Below are 14,879 nucleotides of genomic sequence, written 5' to 3'. Positions count from 1 at the left end.
ATAATGTATGTCGTGATAATAACTTCGGATTTTCACGCAAAGTCTACAATTTAAATTTCCTGAACTTAAGAATATTACTCTAAATATTGAAGTGTTAATCAAATACTTAATGCGCTTAAATAACTTTTTATTATTCTGTATTATTGTCAAGTATTGTCGAATAATTTAATAAATTATAATATTTATATTATTTAGTTGAAAAAAATAGGAGTTAGCGATGTTATCAATACAACAGTGAAATTTGAGTAATATTATATTAAAGCAATCAAAACTTGAATCAAAAAGTTTCTGTAATACAGAAAGTACAAGACCGGACTAAGAATTTTAATTTCCTGTAAGTAAATGGAAAGTAAACTAAAAAATGGATTATTTATTTATTTTATTTTCTAGTAGGTACTTTCAGGTACCTCAGCTTTTATTAATAATGTTTCACCTAAATATTTGCATGTTTGTTTTATCTTGCACATTTTTTTAAAAACTATTTGTAGTATCTAATTTTAGACCTAAAAATATTTTTATAATGTTATGTAAAAACAAATTTGTATGGAAAATCACAAAAAAGTTTGTACAAATGTACATTTGAATTCTAATTGAAAATTATACACTACATGCTCCATTTAAAATCTGATAACCACCATTATATTAATTATATTATACATTCATACAACAGTCGACAAATATGTAAAATATTATTAGATTTTTAAATACTAACTTACAAGATTACTATGACGTATAAAATAAAGTACCTATTTAAATATTTTCTAGAAAGTATAACTAAATGTGAACAATCTATAATATTAGGTATTTGAAGAACTGAAAATGGTATTTTTAAATGAGGACTTAACTGTATTAATATCATAATTTTCATTATTTTATTATTATTAGTCTTTATTTATTATTCGTTCCATAGTAATGATAATGTATCGTAGAGTATAAAATATATGTGGATGTTTAGTTAAGATCATGTATTGAGAAATTTTACAAAATATGGTTAACGTTAAAACATTTAAATATAATGACACGTTAAATGCATTGATATAACTGTGAATCATATGCATTTTTCGAAAGAACTTTTTTCGGTTAAAACAACTATCAGGGCCTTATTTACGAATGAATATTATGGGTCTTTATCCAGGGCCCATTTAGATCAAGGTCCCATCTACTGGATTTAATTCTTTTAATTTTTAATTAATCCTTGAATTTTAAAAACACAAAAAAAAAAAAAATTATACTAAGTCAAAAATACTAGTTAAAATATAAATTATACTTTTCACTGTCACACAAAATTTAGGTATAAGATAAAGAATACTCAAATTAAAATAGTCTATTCATTTAAGATTCAAGTAATCATCAATCATTGATTGAACTAAATTACTACGATGAATAAATTTAACTTAAAAAAATATTCAAATCTCAACACATTATTACTGTGTAGCTTAACAGTACATTTATCGTTAATTATGTAATTATGTAACTTTTGTTTAGCTTCATCATGTCCGAAAAAGTTTTGAAGTTTATGAAAATAAATCCACATTATTATATATATATATATACAATATTAAACATAAAATAGAATAATAAAAATACCAAGAAGTAAAAATTTGGACGATAAAAATTTTAAAGAAAAACAACGAATTCAAGACATCATTTCATGAATGAGACTCATTAACTGTGTAATTCGTGGTACTTTATTGGTGAAGATGCAAAATCAAAGAGAAACTTAAATCAAAGTAGAAATAAAATTTTTGTTTAAAGAAATTCTTTCAGAAATGAAATAGTGACGGAAATTAAAACGTTCGTATAAACATATGAAAATGAATTAGGTTTTAATGCTGAGTATATAGATACTTTGTAGAAGAATTTATTCAATCGCAGAGTCTAATTTCATCCACTAATGTCAAAAACAAACAATAACTCTATCTGGCTAAATTGAATTTATTATAACTACCTATATACATTGTCCATACATTTCAAAATGTAGAACCACATTTGCATATATTCTTGACAATATTGGTAACTAATTGTTCCAGTGAAATATTATTTTCGTTTCACAAACAAATTAAAAATAGATTAAGATCATCTCTGAGCCAAGAAAAATTGGATGCTTTAGGAATCTTATTGCATAACTGTAAATATGAATTTCGAGAAAGTTATTGATGTATTGGTAAAACAAAAGACTAGAAAAAAAATATGAAAATTGTGAAGATTTTTTTATACTTTCGTTCAAGTAATAATGTAAATACATAAATAAATAAATATTGTATAATTGACTATTAATTTTTAACGGTTAATGCTGTTTTACTTACTAATTAAAATATAATTTACAATTTATGATAAAAGGCCTATTTTTTTTTTTTTGTCCTAAACCTCAACAATTCAAAATCAACCCCTGAAAACTATTACAGATATAAAAATTGATTTTATATTTTATAACGAATTATGAAAAATATATTTAACTAAACTTTATCAACTTTTGTTATAACTATTAACAGTAAAATGTTATTAGTTATTGTATACAAAATAAATTTTAAAAAAACATTTAATTATCTGTGTGATTAATTAAATATAATAACTAGTACTCTTTCGTGATATGTATGTACACTTTAACCGAAATTACATTTCAATTAATTTAATGTAAAACATTAAATTAAAATCAAAAATATTTGAAACATTATAACTTATGTATAAGATATTTGTAAAAATAGATTATTAATTTATTTTATAAGCTAATTTGACTTTATATAATTTTACATAAATAATAATTTAATTAATTTATACAAAGTATTATCTATTAGTTATACAATGTATAATGAATAACTTTACCGGTACTAGGCGTTGTTATTTTATAAACATAACTAATAGATAAAAAAAACAACAAAATATGAATATTTGCATTCTTTGTATATCAAATCTCCTACCAAGTTCAAGAAAAATGCAATAATAAAAAGAAGATATTATATTATATGTTTTGAATAATATTGTGTAAAGAAATTGGAGTCCAATTATATATTTAAGTTGCTCACCTCGAACTCAGCGATCATCGGTTAAGAACGCTATTCACTCAAACACAACTATCACTAATACGTGTTATCGGGTAGTGTACAGTTCGCAAATAATTTTTGCAGAACGATACAGCCTTATGTTGTATCGATTGTTCTATATTATAAACTTATAACAAAAAAAATTTGATTAGTATAAAACGAATGTGTTTAAAAATTAAAATAATTATAGATAAAATTGGATACGTGCCGGACGATGGGATCTTCTGTTGCGTAACAAATTTTAAAATTGTCAGAATTTAAAAAATAACTGACGATAATAATTTTTCCTGTGTGGTGAAAAAATTTCATCTTCAGACAACACAAGGTAAGTGTAAAATATCAATATTAACAATAACATTGGTAAAATAACATTAAATAGTTTTAGAACACATTAAAAATTAAAATTATACCAATCTAAACCTAAGGCAAATTATTGTAGTTCTCAAATTTAATCCTAACGTAATGACTACAATAATATTCAAAGTACTTAAAGTGGATATACATTTTTTTAACGTAAAATAAATTACAATTCAACAAAATAATTTACTATACTAAATGTAATGTTTTGGAGAGTATATAGCTCAGAACAGTAAAAAAAATAAAAATATATATTTTTAAGAGGGAAGTCAATAGGAGTACATGTGCTCAAATATCGCTTAGTATTATAAATATGTATTCTTTGGGATTTGCACAACCTCACATCTAAGAACCTAAAAGAATATCTCAATTAATTGAAAATTAAAACTATTAATTTCATGTAGTTTATTAACAAATAAAACGTATAGAGTAACACCATAATTAATAAAAAAAAAGATCGACTTCATTATATAATACTAGTATTAAATATTCAATAAGTTAAAAATAAGCAAGAAAAAAAATTAGCAATCAAAATCCAGAATAGTTGTATGTTTCATGATTGAATTTGTGTACACCTCATCATTAAGTTAGACACTGTTATGGGTGTGGTAAATTTTAATTCAACTAAAATAATCATTGCATAACTATACAAAAAATTATTTTGAACAGAAATAGTTTAAAAACCTTTATAAATTATTTCTTATGGTATTATATGACTATATTAATAATTACACCCCAAAAGTATCGTCCGTATGCTACTTATTTCCTCAAGTTAAACTTAACTATGACCTCGCTTAACCTCGTTATACAGACATTTTAATGATTATGAATTGATCTAAAACAAAAATAAATATAAAACACAAAAAATATGGATAAATGGATATTGCCTTACTCTATAATAGTACCTAGTTGTCGAATAAGTCTTTCCAATGGATGTACACATTTTTGCCATTGGTTTAGATAAGTTTCGTCAAAATACTAACTGAAAAATAATATAAAAAATATGTGACTAATGACTATATATTTTATTTTTAATAACTTTTATATCAAATATAAGATCTACTTACTCGTATGTAGGATCATGTATTAAATTCTTAACAATTTTAGAGTTATAACAAAATACAGAAATCTAGTTTGTCAAAAATCGTGTTGAATAAATTTTCCAGTTTTTCCGTAATTTATTTTTAAAAGTACTGATAGCTCCCTTTTAGTAAAAACTAGATCCACTTCAGAACCATCATAAATATTGAAAATTGAAGCATTTCTTCTGCTATAAACAGTGTCTTTAAACAAAAAATAAATAAATAAAATGCACACATAATTGTAAAACTATCGTTCCACTTAGAAATTAAAAGTAGTAAAAGATAGAGAGCTGAGTATGAGACACTTGTGACTTGTCTATCGGTAAACCATAATACTCATACGATATTGGTATATATCGTAAGATTTATTTTAAAAATAATGACTAATTATCATATATAAAACGATAATTATTAGAAAAGCACAGTAATTAACCTCGATTGCTGATATTTCTTTAAAACGTATTGATCATTGGTAATTCTTTTTTACGCTTAGAGAAACTTTTAAAATAACCCTCGTAAAGTACAGCTATAACAAAAAGTTTCATTTATTTTTATTGAAGATCAGAAATTGAATCTGACGATACTTAAAAGAACTCATCTCTCGATTTTCATTATACATAATTGCGCTAAACGTAAGAAAGAAATACGGCACACTGCAGAATATTTTTAAATAAATAAATACATGTATCAACAAATTATTTATGAAAGAAATGTCAGAAATTGCAGTTTCCATGAGGTCAGAATAGCTTTTTAAATGTTATATGATTTATCATTGCTTTTAAATTCTATACTGGAATACTTGACACCACCCAGAGCTTACCGAAACGTGACCTACACTGACTACACTCAGTTTTTATAATATAATATACTGCCCGGCTTATAATAATAATAATATTTGTATGGTTCAATTTTGAATACTATTTCAAAATAGTATCAAATTTTAAATGTAAGTGCGTGGTTTTAGTTTTAAACTATCAAAAATAATATTTTTCTGAAAATGCCGGTAAGGGAACATGATAATATTATGCATATAATGCGTAATGAACTTTACACATTTTTATGAACACTTAAGTATAAATGTGAATGGAACGCGCTACATATTAACAACAAACATGAAATCCTACCCTTATTGTCATTGTTTTTTGGCTTGTATTGATCCTAACTCCACCAAAATAAATAAATTATGACGTAATTGTTTTAATATACTTTAATAAATGTGGTGCCTAATTCAAATACTTTTTTTTAAATCAATTTTATTTTATTTTTTTTTTTTGTTATTTTGATTATTGTAAAAAGAAATGAGAATTTTCAACTTTTTCCCCTACTTTTACCAACTAGACTCAATTTACAACCTAAAACCAACTTCAAAGTTTTTTGTACGAACATTTTACTACTAAAAAAAGTGTATTCAGACATAAAATAAATTTCAAAAAAACATTGTAAAATCAATTACATTTTTCACTTTAATCAGAACCTAATGTATATATATTACTAATTTATAACACTATATACATTTTTATGATTATTAGTTTGAATAATAAATACATTTTTAATTTCATATCCTGAAGTAGAACATTTTTTAGAAGAATTTTGAAAAATATTTTAAACTAGTCCCTAGATAATGTATTTGTTAAATTTATTTAAAGTTTATATTATACGAGTAGATTAGTGGATCAATGTAATGAAATACCTTTTATAACTACACACTCGTCATTACTTTAAATGCTTAGACATTTATAATTAATAAACTATTCGTCCAAAATTTAAAAGTATTGAATATTAAAAAATGTAAACAACTTTAAAAAGTATATTGATACCAAGGAAATACCGTTTTGTTTTCAAAAAAGTTAACTCTTTTCAATATAACATGTGTTTACTGTTAAAAAAACACCCAGTATATTATATTTGTATGCAGTTATATAATTTCGTTTGCACATATCATCGAAGTGTGAATAATGTTTTATAGCTATAACGAAATACATGTGATCTGATCATAAATTGTATAATCATCGGGAATATTTTATCATTCTGAGCAAAAAAAATATACATATATATATATATATATATATGTTTAAATAATCTATGCATAAAAGTATAGGTATAATTACAATAGCATGTGTGTATTCAACCACAATTCGAAAGTATTAAATTGTAACCAATAATCGTCATACTCGACAATATTCGTGATGATGACATATAATTATGTCCATTTAAAGTAAAGTTTGTCGTAACTAATGTCAAACGTTTCGATTAGTTGATGCAAACGTGTTACTAACACGTACGTGTCAAGTATATAAACAAGTATATAACCCATGCAAAGATTTTTCACAAAATAAATTTTAAAAATATAAACATTAATGAAACATGTTTTTAATTCATACTCTCATATAATTCTCAGTGTGCGTGCAATAATAATATCGGCGTGTTTAAGTATGGATTGCGCATTAACACCGGAAATTAAATTATTTTAGACACTTCAGATTTCGTAACTCGTAAATACAATTACAATTATTCAAATATTATTATTTTAACTCTAATTATATAGATAGATCAATTTGTAATCCATTAAATACGTATTAATATTGTTATATCGAATATATTGACTACCTATGATAAATAATTACCTGAACCTAAACAGTTTTAAATAATACGAAAACGTTAAATCGAAAGTAAACCTTATTTTAAAGTATGTAAAACTATTATATTCACGCGTGTGAAAATTGTGTTATGATTTATCGATATTTGTTCAACATTATTCGTACTTGAACTTCTAAGTAAATTTAACCATATATATACGATTATAATATATCGTTTGATACATCGCATGTTATCATATTCGTACTTTATTTGTTTATTTCCTGGGTAACAATTTTCGTATACGATAATAACGACTGATACATATTTATCGTCATGGTTAACATATAATTACTATTTAACGTTTAAAACAAAATATCGCGACCATTATTATCGGCTACACCGAAATGTTTTTTAACATCTTATTTCATAATTCGTCACATGCCTATGGTAATGAGTGATGACCGTTTAATTTACACGAACCTCTTAACCTATGTGTACAATACAGTTCAATGTAAAGAATATATATTTTTTTTTAATAACAATAGTAACACGTGTCCTTTAGTAATATGTACCTTTAGCTCAAAACGTATTTATATTACTGTTTATTTAATTATAATATGGTCAATTAATACACATACAATACTGTTCTAAGTCATTTGATTTATAAATTAATTAGGCAATGAGTTATATAACTAATATCAATGGTTTTATTAATTTTCACTAAATTTCAAAATTTATATTTTGCTTTGATACGACATTTTAAATTATCTAAACTTCATTTTTTTCAATATTTTAAGACTTCAAGAATTTAAAACATCTATTCAAAGTAAGTCTAGTTTTATTCAATATTCATCAATAATTTAAATAATTTTATATTAAAAATTGTACTCGCCTTAAAAGAAGGTAGGAAGAAGTTAAGTATTGATGAGTCGTTTGAAATTATTTTAAAACCATTTAATAATATTAAATTAAAATTTTTTAGTAAAGTAAAACATTTTTATATTTCATCCTCCCCCTTCACGTGACAAGATTTACGTACTATTTTTTTTTACCTAAATAAAAATTAAATAAATTATTATTTACTAAGACGTTTATTATTGATTTTTAATTTTAATTAATATTTTTTAATTCAGTTTTCCTCAAATAATTTTATAATTTATGCTTATAGTTAATGATTGACAACCTACAATTTATGAACGACTAATAAAATTGTATTTTGATAAAACTATTTTTAAAACTAGTGTACTCTAAAATGAAGACCACAATGCTCATAAAAATTAATAGATTTTAGAAAGTATATCAGATTCTACATAAATAAGTTGTTGATAAATCGCATATAACGCAACATGGATATAGCAATAGAAATTATTCATTCCAAAAAACTTATTTATTTTTTATTTAGAAATATTATATTAATATAATACAACCTATACCTTATTATGTATGTACTATGTAAAATATATTGTATAAGTCATTAAAATGTACAAAAAGAGGATGCCAATCGCTCTGAAAGTTGTAGGTAATTAGTGTATTATTACACCGTAGCATATAATTATGATTATTATCGATATTCATAAAACATGTGGTTTTTGTAATAGTTAAGTAATCAGACATAAGTCAATCCGTCAGTTCGTTGTGATCAATTAATAAGCCATATTAGTTCTAATGCATACCTTTATAATAATAATAATACAGAATGTATAATAATCATTTTTATTAGAACAGTGAAACATCCATATTACAAAATCTCATAGACAATATAAAAAATATGCTTAATAAAATTACATAACCTTTATTCTGAAAAATTTCTTGAAAAAAAAAGTATTCAAATTATATATAATTGATATTTAGTGGATAATATAACACGTGTTATTCATATTAAAACAAATCTTCTTTTTTCCGAATTTTGAATTACCAAGATTGAGGTTGATCGACTGCATTAAAAAAACATGAAATAATTCGTAAAACTTAATATAAACCCATAAAATATTATACTTTATGAGAAAGCTCTTAAATAATTATTTTTAAAACAAACACAATATTTCGAAGAAAATATGGATTTATTCATATAAGATATCTAGAAACATATTTTTATTTCAGTAATGTAGTTTCATAGAATAACAAAAAAATGCATAATTTTAATTCTGTTTCACATTGTAAATATAATGATAATGAATGTTTTTGGTTAGAACAACAACATTTTAATGCAAATCTTTATTTAACTTAGAGCTTGATATGTTTAATATTATGTTTTGAGAACCAAAATAACATCATACAAATAAATATTTATAAGATAATCAGTGTCAAAACTTATAGGAGCAGTAATATCATATAATATACGCTCAAATATAGAGAAAAATATATCTCTAAATTATTATATCAAGTTATAATATTCTAATAAACAATTTCAATTGAAAAGCAACAAAAACAAAAATATTTCAAATAAATCAAATAATTTTGATAAAATACGAGTAGCAATGAGTATAGTTATTTGACTCGGTAGATAAAGGAGAACTATATTTTAAAAACACATAGAAAATTTACAATCTGTATTCATAATAATACAATAAGTAAATAAGTTAATATTACTTTACTAAGTATGACTACATAAGAAAAGGTAGGTCTATTTACACTACTTCCAATTCGATGTTCTTCGACAAAATCAAGTCATATTTTTCTTTTCATTATTTAAATATAATATTTATAAATAATTATAATATTTTATAGTTTTCTTATTTATAAACTATAATTTCCCGTTACTAATTTCCGTGCAAAATAATATAAATAAATATAAATTTAGGTTATAATATGCAACAAAATCAAAATTATAATATGTTATTGCCATGAGCATATCAGTACTCATTAAAAATATAAAACGTATTTATACGATCCTCTTTCCCAACGAAAACAAAACTACAACTTTGGGTTTTCCAAATTATTTTGTTTGTTAACAATTAGTTGAAAAACTATCGACTTCTCAAGGTCGGAAGGCAGTTATAACATATAACTTTAAATATTGGTACCTCTTTCTTTTTGACATTACAGTGAACGTCTACGTCAATAAAAATGTTTCGTTTCAAAAATAAACTAAAACAAATCCAACAATTTTACATCAGCTGAGATTGAGTTAAGTTAATACAGTATAGCAGTGTGTGATGTTATTAAATAGAATTGTGTACAGATAGTTTTATCAAATAATTTAACTGTATGTTCTCTTGATCGGGGGCAAATGTAAATTATAGGTATCACATGGAAGGTGGTTTAAATTACAATGATTAATATCTGTGGACTATAGTAATTTCCTGATATATTTTAAAATGTTATCACTAAAATACGAAAGGTGTAATTGATGATAATTTGATGAAAATGCAAATAGGTTTGTTTTTAATCAAAATGAAAATTATGATTAATTATATTCTTATAACTATCATATAGTTATTCTTATAATTGCTAGCGATTGAGAAAAAATTGAATACATTTTAAATGAGCTAAAATTCACTATCACACCCTATCACAAGAATTGTGTTTAACCAATACCATATCGACTATATACTATATAGTACTAAATACATTTCCTACACTTTAAACATTCTTTGAGCTCATAAAATTATTTACAGAAAAAAATGAAAACATTTTATTATTATTTTTTTTTTTTTTTAAGAAAACGATTGATCTTTTACAGCCAAGCTTGCACAATACCGACTACTAAAATCGGTTATATTTTACATTATAATACTAATATAATAATATGAGTTATATTAATCAATATTTTAAATTATACTTGAATAAATCTTAAGTATTAAATATTAACTTTAAGTTATGTATAAATTATATGAAAATAATGTAGATTCGATTAAACATATATAAATAATATTACATTTTGTTTTTATGACAAAATTATCGGTGTGCTTAAAATTAAAAAGCGTAACTATTTTAATATTACAATAAATTATAGCTATGGTTTCAATCAATTTAGAGTTTAAAAGATTCAATTGTATTCTTTTCCCTGCACAGGTTAGAAAAAAAAATATTTTAATACATTGTTACACAAAAAGCCGTTTTAGATTTTCTTAGATCTTAATCAGAGATTATAAGATATAACATAAATTGCGTAAAATATAAATGCTATTAAAATGCATATCGAACCGGATTGCTATACTTGTAAAATTACCTATTGTAGAGAACCTTGACTCAAGTATGACCTGCTAACCTTTTCACTATCTAAGATATAATTATAATTTCTTATTTCTACATAAATGCGATTTCATTAGGTGAGTGTGTTTACTAACAAACTTTAATACTACATTTTAGTGTAATTAATTAGCATTTTTATATTGATAAAAACTAAACAATAAATATTTTATGCAAAAAAACATAAATTTAGAAAAAATATATATATTTGTATATATTTACATCACATAAATACACGTTTCCCATTACAATAATTAAAGTCTAGTACCTATTATTCGTTTTACACTATGAGTAAATATGAACCTGTGTAAGAACTTATATATATACTAAATATCTAATCATTTTAACTATACTATGTACCTACTGCCTACAATATAATAATTAATGTTAATGACCAATTAGAAAGCATCACATTATAAATTTGAATTTCTATCTTAATAAATGTTTCTCTTTTATTGTGTATGTCCAATATACAATAGTATATTAATGATGAGTACATATATAATTCTTCCCCAAAACAATATATTAGACGTTGTCACGTCGATACAAATATTTTGTATAAACGTGAATTGCATAAATACAATTTAAAGATAAAAATTCAAATGCATGGTACAAACATCATTTTTCAAATAAATTGCTATAAAACTAATAATTACCACTACATAATTTTCAGTCTGTATAATAAACCTATAAAATGTCAAATTTAACCATAATAAAGCATTGCATTTTGTAAGATTATTAAACAAGTAACTACGCACATGTTTAATCTCAGTTAATTCTTTTTACACGATTAAATTGACAAACTTAAAAATATTTATGAACTTTTAAAACATTTGCACAGACTGTAATAAAAACAAAATCCTTTCAGAATACTTTATAAATTAATAATAATATTTATGTTATTTTATTATAAAGATAATAATCTTAAATTTTTAGTTATAAACAAAATATTTTTCATTTTACCTGCCAAAAAATTTCGCATTCAAATCAACTATGTATATACAATTATATATTTAAGAATAACCAATCTGTGAACTGTAACTAATAATTTTTACTGCATTCAATTTTTGTCAAATCCTCAAAATGTAAACCTATTTACTTGTGTAAGTTATAAAAAAGTTCGAAATGTTTTTCCAGAGGTTAGATTCGTTTAGGTCCCAGCATCTTAAAATTACAGTTTTATCAAAAAATGTGTATGTAAACAATTAAAATAATATTTTGTATAGTTATTATATAACTACATAAAAACACAAATAAATTAAGTAGGTTAGGTTTCTATAATTGCGTATATTTTTTGTTAAAAAAAAAATAACTAAAACACTGAATAATATTAATTTATATAATACCTAACATAGAAAAAAATTAGAACAAATTTCCAAATAACTGAGTGTCTAGTTTTTAAAAAATCGTTTTCTGTGAAACTATCATTCATCTTATACATGGGAAAATGATTAAGAAAATCAAAAGTTCACCTTGAATTTTCTGAAACGTCTGCCCTAATAATAAACAATAAATTAATAATCATATTATTTATTACATGAGAAGACTCAATCCATCGTATGAATATTTGCACTATATTTTCATGGGTAAGTGAAGTATACTCAAATGCTAACTATTATCAATATACAAATGTGCATATTATAATACAATTACAGTTATTGTGTCAGTTATAAAGTGTTTATAATATTTAAGACTAATGTGTTTGGATGACCGGAATGCGATCACCAATGTAATATAGTTTTCTGTCTCATCAAAATACTCAAGAAAGTCTTTAAACGCGTGTAGATGTTAAATTTAGTGAATTGCCTAGACAATATTATTTAAAAGACGTCATCTATACGTGTCTTTTATGTTAAAATGATTAAAGGTCTTAAAGCGTCAGCATATCGCCGGTGGTTATGAACATCTAATGTTTAAAATCATAACCAATCTGTTTTTATAATACTATTTAACCTAACCTTATCGTTTAATAATAAGCTTACTATAATTGCATTTTAATGTGGAAATTGAATACTAAAACCATTGGGAAAAGTGAGGTGTAAAATCACGTGTGTAAATGAGACGGATCTTATTGCAGAATGACCTTCGGAAATGTCCACAAACTCGTTTTACACGAGTGAGGTAGGCCTAAGGCTTGATAGTTGTGCATTTTTGAAATAACATCAATACTAGACCCCAATAGAAAGTCAATGCCGTTCATTGTGTCTAATTTTCAATTTAATAACATAAAAAACACCGAAAATTAGACAACATACAAAAACCCACTTTTAATAATACATAATACCAAAACATGTAAACGTTTTACTATTTAACATAATATCTTATGCGAGTTAAAAATGATAAAGCAACCCATCAAATAATAAACAAACGAGTTTATTTGCAATCCTGACTACTGTTATTTTAGTATTTTGTAAACAAATAAAAATAGTGGGAAATAGCGGGATGAAGTTTTATAAAAAAATCCAGTCTGTCATATTATTGTTGTATTGAATCGCATTATGAAAGTACATAATAAATGTTGTATGGTTTACATGTTTTGAGTATAATAGTAGTACGTCACAAAATATAATAACTTATAAAGAGAGAAAAACATTTTTAAACTTAATTTTTTTCTTTTTTTGTCTAATTTTAATGTCAGTTTAAACTGAAATAAAATACTGCTTCTTAAATATGAAACTATAAAAATACAATTTAAATCCCGTGTTTTTAAATTTTTTCAAATAGATTAAATCATAAATACAAAATGAAAGACCATTAAAATTACAGTGATATAGTTGTTTTCAAATGGATTTTATTAACTTATATACTCTGAAAATTGTAAAACTAATTTATCGAATACGTGTAAATTAGAAGAAATACATTTAATGTAATTAAATTAAAAATTTACTATCGTGACCACAATATAATGAATATGACAAAAATGATGCTCTACCAAATTCCTAAAATTACAAGTATACACTCTAGTAAATATCGCAATGTTTTAGCAACTTTTGAATGTGCTAAAATAATTTTATAATTTTATTATATACGTTGTTCGCTAAAACTCGCAATTTCCTTATTACTCTATAGTTTGATACAAAGTTTTGAAATAGACTTTTAAAAATTAATTAATAGGAGTTGAGGTAAATATTTTTCTCATACGTATTTTAATTTATGTCCATTACAGGGCTTATGAAAGAGTCTATAGACCATAACCAATATAATAGGTACCTATTCATTTTCAAGTAATACGGTTTAATAATAACATTTGTTTAGGGTTATCTACGGATAATTATTGATCAGAATATATAATTATAGTAATGTTTATAATATTTAGAAGTCTGACAAATATGAATTAGGTTATTAATGGAATTTTTCCGTCTCTGACTATATACAGTAATTTACCAAGAATGCTCATTGCTCAATAAATTTTCTCAATTATTCAAAATTTGATTATAGGATTATTTTTAAATGTACTCAAATTCTTGATTTTTTTTTTAATATTGTTTAAGAAGTTTTCTGTAAAGATACAAATTTCTATTTTTCAGATGATAAACCCCTTTTAAACAATAAATTATTTAGTAGATAATTTTTCTAAAAATGTATTAAAATTCCAAAGAGTAGTTTTTAAGTTATTTAAGAAAAATAGGTA

General features: G+C 23.5%; 1 protein-coding gene across 1 annotated transcript in view; it reads left to right on the top strand.

The window, feature by feature from the left end:
- The first annotated feature begins 3,086 nt into the window (after positions 1-3,086).
- Positions 3,087-14,879, top strand: part of LOC113548558 — a 30,113-nt gene continuing 18,320 nt past the window's right edge. The window contains exon 1 of the mRNA XM_026949503.2: positions 3,087-3,366. The gene's annotated coding sequence lies outside the window, so the exon portion shown is untranslated. The remainder of the gene's footprint in view (positions 3,367-14,879) is intronic.

Source organism: Rhopalosiphum maidis, chromosome 4, assembly GCF_003676215.2.
Source record: "Rhopalosiphum maidis isolate BTI-1 chromosome 4, ASM367621v3, whole genome shotgun sequence".
Lineage (NCBI taxonomy): Eukaryota > Metazoa > Arthropoda > Insecta > Hemiptera > Aphididae > Rhopalosiphum > Rhopalosiphum maidis.
This window is presented reverse-complemented; position numbering and strand designations above follow the sequence as displayed.